General features: G+C 43.7%; 1 protein-coding gene across 7 annotated transcripts in view; it reads right to left on the bottom strand.

Annotated features, from left to right (window-relative positions):
- CHD6 (chromodomain helicase DNA binding protein 6) overlaps positions 1 to 13732 on the bottom strand; it is a 201469-nt gene that overhangs the window by 117084 nt on the left and 70653 nt on the right. The gene's annotated exons all lie outside the window — the stretch shown is intronic.

Raw genomic sequence — 13732 nt, forward strand, 5'->3', positions numbered from 1 at the left:
CCCACTTTGTTACAGATGGATTTGGACCATGAATGTACTGTTTTCTCCTTTGGGTTCTAGGTTCTTCAAACATAGTAGTCAAATAATATGTAACAAAATTACCTATGGATGTACCCTTTGATCTAACAATTCCATTTATAGGAATATATTCTAAAGATACACCTCCATCAGTATGAAACACATATGCATGTGGTTATTCAACATTGTTTGATAATTTAAAAATAACAAAAAACAACCTAAATGTCCAAACATAAGTGATGAATAAATGAGGATACATAGAAAGGAGAACTATGCAGCTGTAAAAACAATTAAGAAAGAATTCTATAAACCACCATAGAATGATTTCTAAGATATATTGTTAACAGAAAAAAGCAAAGTGCAAGAATATACTAACATGCTACTTTTTATGAAAGAATAAAGAGAAAATAAGAAACCTTGCATATATCTACTTATTTTACAAAAAGAGACACAAAGAGGATAAACCAAATAAAGCAAGGGGTAAGTATCTTTTTATACAGATTTGCGTTTTGGAAGCATGTTACATACACAAAAAAATTTTTTTAATGAAAGATGAAAACAAGTTGAAATAAATAAATCTAGGTGTTTTTCAAATGAAAAACACAACCAGACTCAACAGATGGAAAAAAAAATCTCATTAATTTATAAACACAGTATCCGACTATATACTTTCAGTTTTGGGGAGAAGTGAGGAAAACAGCAAACAAAAGGTGAACTCTCTTTGGTAGGCGTATAAGGGAAGCAGTTCTGAAGCCATTTTAGCTGTGGTAATAGGATTAAACAAATTAGTAAATGTGTTGATGTGAGGAGCTGTGGTTCTCACCAGGAAGACATAAACACGAAATGTAAGGCAAGGAAGAGATTGTGGGAGGCCTCTAAACTGGAGGCCTCCGTGTGACACATGTTTTCTAAGGTAAGTATATGTATGAACACATGCATACCAACGTGTGCATGTGCATTACGAGTATACTGTGTGTGCATGTAGATGTGTATCCATGTGCACGCACAGGTATGTACACGTGTTTGTCTTGTGTATTTCCCCCTAGCTTTGACAACTGAGAAAGCCAACAAGCAAAGACACTCCAAGCTCAATCTGCACACACAACTCTCAGATTTTGGTTTCGAATTCCAAAGTTCCGCACAAAAATGGCTGGTTCCAAGAGAAGGAAGTTGTAATATCAGCCTGAAACATTCTGTGTCGTAAAGTAAAGGGAATGCCCAAAAAAGCGAAGGCAGCACGTCAAAAGGGCACAGGAGTCAGCTGGAAGAACTCTCCTTGGTCAAAACTGGGGCCATGTGAGCACGAAAGTAATTAAGGTCAGTAATGAATTATAAGCCATTGAAAATGGTAAGAATCCGTACCAATGATAGACAGACAGACAATGAATAAATGAGGGGGAAAGGAAAGCTCCTGCTTATTATACAATCCAAACAGTAAATGTAGACAGAGTGGTGGAGTTGGAAAATCATTTTGTAACCACTGCAATCAAGATAAGTATAGTCCAGAACCATCAAGGAATGCTAAATCTGGGGGAGAACAACCTGAAGAGACACAGGATATTTGCATGATTTAAAGCGTGTCTTTCCACAGACTGTACGGAAACAAAAGCAATAACTAAACAAATGGTTATGAAAATGGCATTACTCTTAAAAAGATACACTGGAGCATTTAGGGATAAAAAGGCATGATATCTGCAACTCATTCTCACAATGGCTGAAGAAAAACCATATAAATTATACACACACACACAAACGTAAAAGGCATATATACCTGTACCACTGCTGAAGTGGACATTTACTGCCCAGCACCTTTTTGCTGATAACCAGTACTGACGCCCAAACCACAAGAGTAAGCAGAGAGTCAGGCTGGGCTATGGTGTCCTAGTCCTTTTACTGCAGGAATTGGTCCAGATATGGACACGCGACCTAGCAAGGCCAATGTGGGACTCAGTTCAGTTCAGTCGCTCAGTTGTGCCAGACTCTTTGCGACCCCATGAACAGCAGCATGCTAGGTCTCCCTGTCCATCAACAACTCCTGGAGTTTACTCAAACTCATGTCCATTGAGGCAGTGATGCCATCCAACCATCTCATCCTCTGTCGTCCCCTTCTCCTGCCCTCAATCTTTCTCAGCATCAGGGTCTTTTCCAATAAGTCAGCTCTTCGCATCGGGTGGCCAAAGTACTGGAGTTCCAGCTTCAACATCAGTCCTTCCAATGAACACCCAGGACTGATCTCCCTTAGGATGGACTGGTTGGATCTCCATGCAGTCCAAGGGTCTCTCAAGAGTCTTCTCCAACACCACAGTTTAAAAGCATCAATTCTTCGGTGCTCAGCTTTTTTTATAGTCCAACTCTCACATCCATACATGACCACTGGAAAAACCATAGCCTTGACTAGACAGATCTTTGTTGGCAAAGTAATGTCTCTGTTTTTTAATATGCTGACTAGGTTGGTCATAACTTTCCTTCCAAGGAATAAGCATCTTTTATTTTCATGGCTGCAATCACCATCTGCAGTGATTTTGGAGCCCCCAAAAATAAAGTCTGCCACTGTTTCCCCATCTATTTCCCATGAAGTGATGGGACCAGATGTCATGATCTTAGTTTTCTGAATGCTGAGCCAACTTTTTCACTCTCTTCTTTCACTTTCATCACTTTCACTTTCATCAAGAGGCTCTTTAGCTCTTCTTCACTTTCTGCCATAAGGATGGTGTCATCTGCATATCTGAGGTTATTGATATTTCTCCCGGCAATCTTGATTCCAGCTTGTGCTTCCTCCAGCCCAGTGTTTCTCTTTATACTCTGCATAAAGGCTCCTTCCTTTAAAAAAAAAAGGACTAATTTCTGGCAGGAGTGGGCAGGAAAATGAATAATCTCTTTCCTCCTAGGTCCTAGGTCTGTTAAGCTATGAGCCCAGAGATATGGGCAGGCACAGTTCAATCTGGAGAAGGAAGGCAGTCGTCAAAGATGGAGCCAACACCCAAAGAGGCTCAGGAAGGCTGGGGGACAAAGACTTCTGTGGAGTTCCTGACTAGAGCCCTGGGTTCTGACTCCCTAAACCAGGGAACCACTTGTTCCCCTTTTTCTTACGTTCGTTCACGTTGGGTTTATGTCCCTTGCAACCAGTGCAGTTCTCATAATACAAAGGCCTACTATTCTCATCGTTTAACAACACTTGAGGCCACATCAAAGCCATCTAATTTTTATAATCCTTGCTTTTCCAGCTTTCAGAGTTAGAACAAATTACATTACAGGACAGGAAAAAAAAATGGCAAACAAGATTTTAGAGGCTCAAAGTACCTATTTTTAGTAGTAAAATTCAACTTGAGTTTATAACATATATCCATATGTCCACTTTAAAGAAAGCATCTATCAGGTATTTATGACATGCAAGAAACTTCCAACATATAAACTGTATCATCCATGCAGGACAAGGATCAGGTATGACCAACAGCAGTTCATTAGCAGCCCTCAGCCCCAAAACGCTCTCACATCCTGTCTACTACACAGTCTCATCAGCCAAGATTTTATACACCTTGACTCTTCACAGTTTGCATTAGAAAAATAAGTACGCTTTTTTTGAGGGGAATGGATCATTTAGGGAGTCTGGAAAGGACATGTGCACACTGCTATATTTAAAATGGATAACCAAAGTGTCACTCTGCTCAGTGTTATGTGGCAGCCTGGATGGGATGTGAGTCTGGGGAGAATGCATAAATCTATCTGATATTCATCTGAAACTATCACAACATTGTTAATCAGCTATCCTGCAATACAAATGAACAGTTAAAAAAAAGAGAAGAAAAATAAGTACCCTTTTTGCCTTCCATGTAGAAAATTATAGTATTAATCACAAGACAGACTTCCTCAAATTCTCCCAGCTCCATCTCCAGTTCCCTACCTCTAGCTTTGTTTGCTTGAATTGAGAGTTAGAAATTGAGTGCTGGATCTGAGTACTAGAAGAAAAGCCTGGGTGCGCGTCAGAACACTGAGATTCATGGCTATGAGTCTTATTATTAACTTTTCCCCATGGATTCCAGGTATTGAAAAATTTTTATCTACCGGACAAACTGCATTATTTCAAATGACTCATCTCCTCATTTTAACATTAAACTTGGCAAAATGCTCATGAAGGTTTTAGCAGGAAACAATCAGTTACTTCCACAGTGAGTTGCCATAATCCCCAAATTCAGGACAACTGAAAACAGCACATGAGGTCAATCATTGCTTCCACAAATGTGCATGCCCCTGGGAGCCCAGCCTGGGAGCCACTGCCCCACTCGGGGAACGACTCTCCAGAATAGCTTCTATCCAGGCCTCGCCACAGGCTCGGAGCCTGTTCCAGGAAGGACAGTACTGAAACCCTGGGCGTTACTCCAGGGAGCTCATTTGCACACTTAATCCAGCTTTTACTTGCTACCCATATTCATCCCATCTATACACACAGGGCTGACTTTAGCACGGATTTTTTCAAGATATTGGTTCAAAGAAAAACACCCCCCTGAAACTATTGGTTTTGGTGTAGATGGAGTTATCTGCAGACATGATGTGAATTGTATCTCCCTGTTCTCAGAACCTCTAATCACATCATTAGCATCATCAAAACAAAGATTATGCAAGTTTGTGACATTCTAGCTTTAAAAAAAAAAAAAAAAAAAGAAACAAAAACATTACAGGGACTTCCCTGGTGGTTCAGTGGTTAAGAATCTGCCTGTCAATGCAGGGGATGTGAGTTCAATCCCTGGTCCAGGAACTAGGATCCCACATGCCGTGGAGCAGCTAAGCCTGCGTGCCTCAAACTAACAGAGGCCAAGTGCTCTGGAGCGTGAAGACCACAAGTAGAGAGAAAATGGGCCCCACCCTGAGGAGCCCCGCATGCCACAACTGAGACCTGATGCTGCCAAATAAATAATTTTTTTTAAAAAAATTACATACTTATAAGATGACAAGGCAGAGTTAACAAACTTATTAAAAGTGATCACAGCAAATGAAAATACTTTTTTTTTTAACATAGAAGGGCTTCAAATGAAACATACAAGCCATCCCTACTTGCACCAAATCCCACTTGCCAGAAAGATCTGCTCTTGACAGATACCTCTCTCACTCCAAATACATTCTTGCCTCTAGTTCTTTATTCATCAACATTAAGCAACTGCTACCCACATCCTAAAGTCGATCAGCTTAGATCTTATATATCTCCCCTATTCCTTTCTCTGCTCAAAATTTTTGATGAATGAGAGCAACCATGTTTTAAATTTTCATTCATTCTTTTTGTTTTCTGACTATGTCTTTTTCCTGATTACACATTTCTTGTTTTGCAGACATGGTATTGATCATCTTGGATATGAGGACATTAATTTGAAATCTTTATGGCTTCTTTGCCTTGAACTGCTTTTTCTGAGGACAGCTGTCCTGGTCAGTCAGTCCTCTTCTTCCTGCTGCTCTACTGCTTCTCCTCAGGGTCTGCGGATCTCTGGCGGCCGATTAATATTTAGCGTGAAGGAGGCTGATAACACAGGGGCTGGTGAGGCTCCCTGCTGCTGAGTTAAGTCACTTGCTCCAGCAAGCCTCACCCCTGAATGGGAGGCCTGACCTGGGACTCTGCATACACAAGGGGCTGCCCCTCTCTCCCCTTTAAGGGGTTTGGGCAGGGAAAGGCAAAGAAGCCTGTGCCCCCTTCTGGTGGATGTCAGCCTGCCCAACTGGAGCCTAGACCCTCTTCCAGAACAAGCTGCTCCGCATCTTTAGAATTACTGTCTGACTTCAGCCTGGAGCTGCCAGATCACGCAGCTGCTCTGCAGATGGCCCCCGACCTGCCACCTCCAGCCCCGGCCCCTCTCCAGGGCTGCGGGGCCACCACCAGGGGGAAGTACTTCCGCCTCTGCTGCAGACATGGCTCCTGCATGTGCTCTGAGCGGGGACGTCCTCCACAGCATTCACCCATCAGTACTTGACCAGGGGCCCCCCACATCTGGAACTTTGTAACACCTCCCATCTTTGAAGAATTTATTCCCTTCTGTTCTTCCTGTCATTTCATTAAGTGAAAATCTGGTGAAGAAGGGAAAATAACAGCATGCTTGATCTACCATTTTAAAACTGGAAACCCCCCAAACATCACATTGCTATTAAGTCTTTTCTCATCTATTAATTCCTTTAATAACTGACTCAATTGCTTTAATAACGCAGTACTCTTTCAAGGGACTCCCTAGATCAGAACTGAAACACTTTTTTTTTGGGCTCGTGGGATCTCAATTCCCTCACTGGGGACTGAACTGAGGCCATGGAAGTGAAAGCACAGAATTCTAACCACCATGCCACCAGGGAACTCCCTGAAATACTCTTAATTCTCTAAATCCTTTCAGCTATTCTGTATATTAGGTTCTTTCACTTGTTTATATTTTTGCCTGTTTTGGGAACACGTGCCAGGCTGTTTCTCTAACTTGTGAAAGTCCCTCGATGGCAAGGCTCAGAGATACCTCTGAGGCATCTTCCTTCCTCCACTGTCCCATTCCCAACAGAAGTGCTCATTAACGAAGCAAGGTACGCAGGAGGTAATACATACATACTGGATAAATAAAGGAGCAGGTATTCACCTAGCATTACTGTTTCCTTATGGACCGAGTAAAGGTTTCCTATACCCCAGACCCTAATTCAGAAAGCTCTGAGGGGACTTCTCTGGTGGTCCACTGGTTAAGAATCCACCTGTCATTGCAGGGGCAACGGGTTCGATCCCTGGTCCAGGAACTAAGATGTCACGAGCTGTGGAGCCATTAAGCCCACGCCCCACAACATCTGAGCCCACGTGCTTCAACTAGTAGGCCCACACCCCCTGGAGCCCGCGCTCTGCAACAGGAGAAGCCACCGCAGTGAGAAGCCCGTGCACTGCAGCTGGAGAGCAGGCCCGGCTTGTCACAACTAGAGAAAGCCTGTGTGCAGAAACGAAGACCCAGTGCAGCCCAATTGATTAATTTTAAAAAGTATATATAAAAAGAAAATCCTAAGAATTACAGAATAAGAACTACAGGAGCTCTTACAAAAATAGGAACAGAGATTTAGTCCAAAGCTTCAGAGGTAGGTCTCTGACATTATCATTTAGTTTTCTTCCCTACTTAACAGAAAGCCCAGTAGCTTCTAAGCAGAGGGTCTCTACTCAGAACTCATTTATGTCTTTATATTTGCTTCTTTCTCCTAATAAAATGATCAGAATGTAAAAACAAGTCTCCCAACAGAAAGAATCCTGTCAATGGACTCTCATGAACCTAAGTTCAGCCTCCATAAAGATCTGCACTCTAAACAAAGACAGGTGATTCACCTTCGAGCAGTGAGGCAGAGCTGACCTGGTTGAATTTTATTACCTCTCCTGCTTCATAGTTCTTAGCTGACTCACAGCTCAAACAGTTACATAATCAGAAGGTTTGGGGCTTACCTTTTTTGAAGCGAGCATCAAAGAAAAAAATCAAAAAATGTAAAATCTTTCTCCTAGGACGTTATCAAATTTATTGGATTTGGGATAAAAATCTGCTGTGGGTTGACAGATCCAAACAAATGGGGGTAAAAAGCTGAGCACAGAAATTGGGGCTAATCAGAGTATTCATTTCTTTTCATTTTGGCTTTTTCATTCCTAGCAGATATCACATAACCCTTCACTTATGCCAGCACATGGATTCATTTCTTGACTTTTGAGAGACAATATAAACCAGCCCCAGCTCTGACATATGTGGAAATTCCAAAACGTATATGCTCTGCCCTTAACCAGCAACATGGACACCGACACTCAAGACCCTGGCTTACAAATGCGACCTCCCTCTCTGTCAAAGCGCTTGGCTCCTGGTTTGCAAGAGTAACTCAAAGAGCCATAAACCTACCCCTCAGATTTTCCCTGGATATTGAGTAGGGCCCGATGGCTTCGTATACACTGGAACCGCTCATCTTTCCTGCTTACCAAGCCGTGCTTTAATGCCATGAATCTGACTTTTACTAAAGGCCGTTTTTAAGAAAGAAATACAAAATTCATAGGCACTCAGAACTGTTTGATGCAAAAAAACCATTGAGGACAGTATCCATTACATCATGTGGTGCTGCCCAGTAAGAAATTTCTTTCTCAACTGGTAAAAATCTGACCTGCTTGACGAGCTGGCCCGGTGCTTTTCTAATCTCAAAGTGTTTTCCCAAAGCCCTTATCAACATTACCTGACCCCGCAAACCTGCCTACCCCTAGGTCCCACGCTGCAGCTGTGTGGGCCATGGTGTCCATGTATGCACAGGTTTGTGTGTGTGTTTCTAAGAGGATTTGTATCTCTGTGTGTCTGTGTCTCTGGGTGTCTTCTGTGAGAATGCCAGTGGCCCCATTCTCCTTAGGAAAGGTACTATAATTTTAAGAAAAGCAAACTGTACTGGTGAAATTTAAATTTCACAGTCAGGGAAATGACAGAAAACCTAAATCAGCTTCCTGGAGGAGCTTTCCTGCTTAAGTTTTATATAATAAAGGAGTGAACTAGGCTCACACTCCAGGGTAACTTGCAGGTAAAGGGAGAGGGTAGTTTTTGTTTTTTAAAGGCTCCTGCTACCTGAGTTGTTTTTATCCCCTAAGCAATAAACGAATGTTAGTCACTATTAATTATTATCCTTGAAAAGGAAAATTCGCTAGACCCTATCATCTGTTAAGGAGAGAAACTGTGTTCAATTAGCTGCTGCCTCAAATGCAAAGAGAAATAGAACAGGAAAAGGTTGGGGTCATCTTTGTCCCTGAGAGGATCCTATCGAGTGTGCGAACTGAAATTCTGTAGAAGAGGGGCCGTCTCCTACAGATAAAAACCAGTTTCTCTTAACACTAGGCTCTCCCCACTTTTATCCATTGCCATCTTCCCTAGCAAGGCGAAAAGAGGTGCAAAGCTGCAGAGAACAAAGTGGGTTTTGTGGTCAGGGGAGCCTGGTGCCAAATCCTGACAGTGCTGCCCATTAGTTTGGCATCTTGGACAAGTTACCTTGAAGTTTTCATTCCTAAAATAATAAAATTTATGGGATTAAAATATTTAATCATAACTCCCTACTGTTATTTAACAATGGGAGTGACTGTACAGTAACTTGTATGGCTCCTGTTTTTGGGAGAAGAGCTCTAACCATTGGTTCTAAGAACACAATTATATTATATATATATGTAATACTTTAAAATGATATATAAACTACACAAACACACACATACCCCCTTCTACGTGTCCAACAACCTGACAAACCTCTCTGCTGACAACCTCGGCTGTACGTCAAGGCTGTGTACTGTCACCCTGCTTATTTAACTTATATGCAGAGTACATCATGAGAAACGCTGGGCTGGAAGAAGCACAAGCTGGAATCTAGATGGGCGAGAGAGGTATCCTCAGATATGCAGATGACACCACCCTTATGGCAGAAAGCGAAGAGGAACTAAAGAGCCTCTTGATGAAAGTGAAAGAGGAGTGAAAAAGTTGGCTTAAAACTCAACATTCAGAAAACTAATTCGTGGCATCTGGTCCCATCACTACATGGCAAATAGATGGGGAAACAGTGGAAACAGTGACAGACTTTATTTTGGGGGGCTCCAAAATCACTGCAGATGGTGACTGCAGCCATGAAATTAAAAGATGCTTATTCCTTGGAAGAAAAGTTATGACCAACATAGACAGCATATTAAAAAGCAGAGACATTACCTTGCCAACAAAGGTCCATCTAGTCAAAGCTATGATTTTTCCAGTAGTCATGTATGGATGTGAGAGCTGGACTATGAAGAAAGCTGAGAGCTGAAGAATTGATTATTTTGAACTGTGGTGTTAGAGAAGACTCTTGAGAGTCCCTTGGACTGCAAGGAGATCCAACCAGTCCATCCTAAAGGAAATCAGTCCTGAATATTCATTGGAAGGATTGACGCTGAAGCTGAAATTCCAATGTCTTGGCCATTTGATGCGAAGAACATTGGAAAAGACCCTTATGCTGGGAAAGACTGAGGGCAGGAGAAGGAAGGGGATGACAGAGGATGAGATGGTTAGATGGCATCACTGACTCAACGGACGTGAGTTTGAGTAAACTCCAGGAGGTGGTGATGGACAAGGAGGCCTAGTGTGCTGAGGTCTACGGGTCACAGAGAGTAGGACAGGACTGAGCAACTGAACTGAACTGACAACCTCGGGGACACAGAAGACACAGAGCATGGTGGTCCTGACCTTGGGCACTTCACTTCTACTGAGGAGACAAATACATACATGAAAACCCCGCGTTATGACTGAGAGACAGCCTACAGCAGAGCTTAGTGTACAGGACTGGGAGTCAGGACATCTGAGTCTATGACACACCCTTGCAAACAAGTCACTTCTCTGCAGGTCTCTGTTTCCCTGGTCGCAACGCGGCAGGGCTGCACTAGATGTCTTTTATTCAAGGTCCAAAACTCTTGATTTGTGATGCCAGTGAGGCCCCGAGAGCTGTGGGATGGGATGCTCTAGCACCAGGTGTGGGCGTTCTGTGCAGGAACTGGGCGGGATGTGAGCTTGGAGCTGAAGAACGGAAAGGACTTTGGGATACTGAGAGGGGGACCAAGGGCATAATGTTGAAGAGTGATCCAGAGCGGAAGGAACCAAGTACTTCATTTAAGGCCTGAGGAGGACTTCCCTGGTGTCCCGTGGTTAAGAATCCACCCGCCAACGCAGGGGACACAGGTTCCATCCCTGGCCCGAGAAAACTCCACATGCCTCAGAGTGTCAAGGCCCGCGCACCACAACTACCGAGCCGGTGCGCTGCAGTGAGAAGCCCCAAATGCAACAAACGGTGGCCCACTCACCAAAAGCAGAGAAAGCCCACGTGCAGAGCGATGAAGATCCAGCACAGTCAGAAATAAAATTTAAAAAATTTCATAAAGGCCTAATGAGGTCAATCTAGCTGGAAAGGTCTGTTGTCGGAGACCAGGCGGCAAGGAGAGGTGAGACCCCCAAAGGGTTTGGGGAACAGAAAAAGGAGCCTGATTCTATGCTGGAGGCAGAGGGAACAATCAGAAATGTCTGAGTAGGTGTAACTTAGACGGAATCCCACTTCCCTGTCCCCATGTCTTCAGGCTTCCCTGTTCCCGAGGAGGGCACGATACTGGAAACATACTTTATCCCTTCTTATAATTCCTCTCACTTGCCTGACCTTCTCTGATGGGCACCTAAGGGACTGGAGAGACTGAGAGGAGGAATAAAGCATCCACTGCCCAGAGGCCTCCCTCTGCAGGGCCGCGCCTGCAGTGCTGGTGGGTGAACTCGACCGAGGGCGTAACAGGAAGCCCGATTCTGGCCGCAAGCCATTGCAAATGTTTCAAGTCGGCCCATCAGTCGTAGAGCTGCTAACTCCACCTCCATCTCGGTGGACCGGTTCCCAGCTGATCTGGAATGGAGAGAGGGAAGAGGGGGCTTGACTGACCACCACCACCAGCTACAAACATAAAAAATGAGGTAACAGCGGGGCTTCAGAAAGATGAGCTAGGCGGCAGCTGGCAAGATGGACTGAAGGAAGAAAAGACCGGAAGCCCTTAAATCAGCTGTGAAGCTCCTCCAACAATCCAAATGTCCCTTGAATCATCTGTAACTGAGGAGTGCGATCCAGGGGCTAATCAATAAAGGCTCAAATCAAAACATGTACTTAAGCCAATCTGCCAGAGAGTAAATCAGAGAACACAAAACATATGACTTAATTATCAACATTTTTTTTTTAATCAATTAATGTCCTTTCAGAACTAGAGCTGCCTCTGCTGACTAGTGGCATCGTGAGTAAAAGGAGCCGAAGCAGCTTTATAAATATAAAAAAGACAGAAAGGCTCAACAGTCCTGAACCGGACCTGGGCTACATGGAGGAGTTCCGTGATATCCACTGGTCAATCTTCCACTGCTCCCGTACCAAGGGAGGTGGAAAGCCTCCTGGATCTTGTGTACATTTCTAAAGGGATAACCAGCCCAACTTGTCAGCATTTTCTCAGAAGGTATCTCCTGGATTTCTAAACCTCAAGAGCATCTGCTGTTTTCTCAGTTAGCAAACTCACAAGCACTTATCCAACTCATGTATATTTTATATAGCCTCATTAGGTAAAAATCAATTCCCTTAACATTGCTATGCATACATCTGACACCCAACCTTGCTTTGTCTTCCCTGATGGCTCAGTGGTAAACAATCTTCCTGCAACGTAGGAGATGCAGGTTTGATCCCTGGGGCGGGAAGATTCCCCGGAAGAGGAAATGGCAGCCCACTCCAGTATTCTGGCCTGGGAAATCCCATGGACAGAAGAGCCTGGCGGACTTATGGTTCAAAGAGTCCCAAAGAGTAGGACATGACTTATCACACATCCTGCTTTGTGAAATGCCTCCCCCTCGTTGCCCCAAACGGAATCTATGACAATGTCTATATACTTGTTGCCTTGTCTCACAAAGAGTAAACATGAATTCCTTTAAGAAGTTGATAAAATTACAAGCACCAGAGACCAGTGACTAAAGTGAGCCTGATGCCTCTGACTTTCTATTACCTTCTAAACACAAACCAAACTCCTTATTAGAGCTCTCAGACCCTCCCACCCTGATGGCCTTAATTCTAAAACATCACCCTGGAGGATTCTTTGCTGCTTCCTCTAATAACCAAACTCAGTCACACCACTGGCTCATGTCTGAGTCTCCCTCTTCACAAGTAGCTACCCTGCAGAACCATTTCAGCTTCTCCAAAATAATCTGGAAGTTACTGGCAGAAGATAGAAACTCAACTCGGATACCCCCGCCACAAGCCACTCCACCCACATCAGAGATGAGCCTAGGTTCACTGAGAAAGTGGCTCAATGGACTTCTGAGGTAGCTCAGTGGTAAAAAATCCGCCTGCCGATGCAGGAGACTCGGGTTTGATCCCGGGATTGGGAAGATTCCTTGGAGGAGGAAATGGCAACCCATTTTAGTATTCTTGCCTGGGAAATCCCATGGACAGAGGAACCTGATGGGCTGCAGTACACAAGGTCGCAAAGAGTCAGACATAACTGTGCACACACACAAGTTGCTCATTAGTCAGACTCCTGATTTTACTGACTTCTCTTGACCTTCTGAGGAAGTTAGTTTATGTCCATTTGCTGTGAACTACATTCCTGGGATCCCACCCAAGCCTCTGTGATAAACAAAAGGTAAAATCCCCTGCCAGGGAGAAGAGAGTACATATTATAAGGCAGCTTTAACTTGGATTAGACAATTACCCATCTGGTCCCAACAGACTGTCCTTCTGAAAATGAACCGAACCATAAAATAAATTCTGAGTTGTGGTACAAGGCATTCTAAAATGCTTTCTCTCTTTAAAACTAACGTCCTCTCTGCCTGACCCTATACAGGACTGATGCCCCCATTAGCTTACATCCTGTTAGCAACTGAATCAATTTCTGCACCTTTAATGGGTGCTCCCCGTCTATACTCTGCCTCGGCACTTAGAACTTAAATTCCCCTTAAATATAGAGGAGTTTTGTATGACCTCAGAAAGTTTAAATGTTTTCCACCAAGAATTTAGAAAGAGAACAAAAGACATCACATTTGCATGCACGTGTGCTCAGTCGCTCAATTGTGTCTGACTCTTTGTGACTCCAGGGACTGCAGCCTACCAGGCTCCTCTGTCCATGGGATTCTCCAGGCAAGAATACTGGAATGGGTTGCCATGCCCTCCTCTAGGAGACCTTCCTGACCCAGGAATCAAAGTCATG

The sequence above is a fragment of the Bos indicus genome, chromosome 13 (assembly GCF_029378745.1).
Source record: "Bos indicus isolate NIAB-ARS_2022 breed Sahiwal x Tharparkar chromosome 13, NIAB-ARS_B.indTharparkar_mat_pri_1.0, whole genome shotgun sequence".
Taxonomy (NCBI): Eukaryota; Metazoa; Chordata; class Mammalia; order Artiodactyla; family Bovidae; genus Bos; species Bos indicus.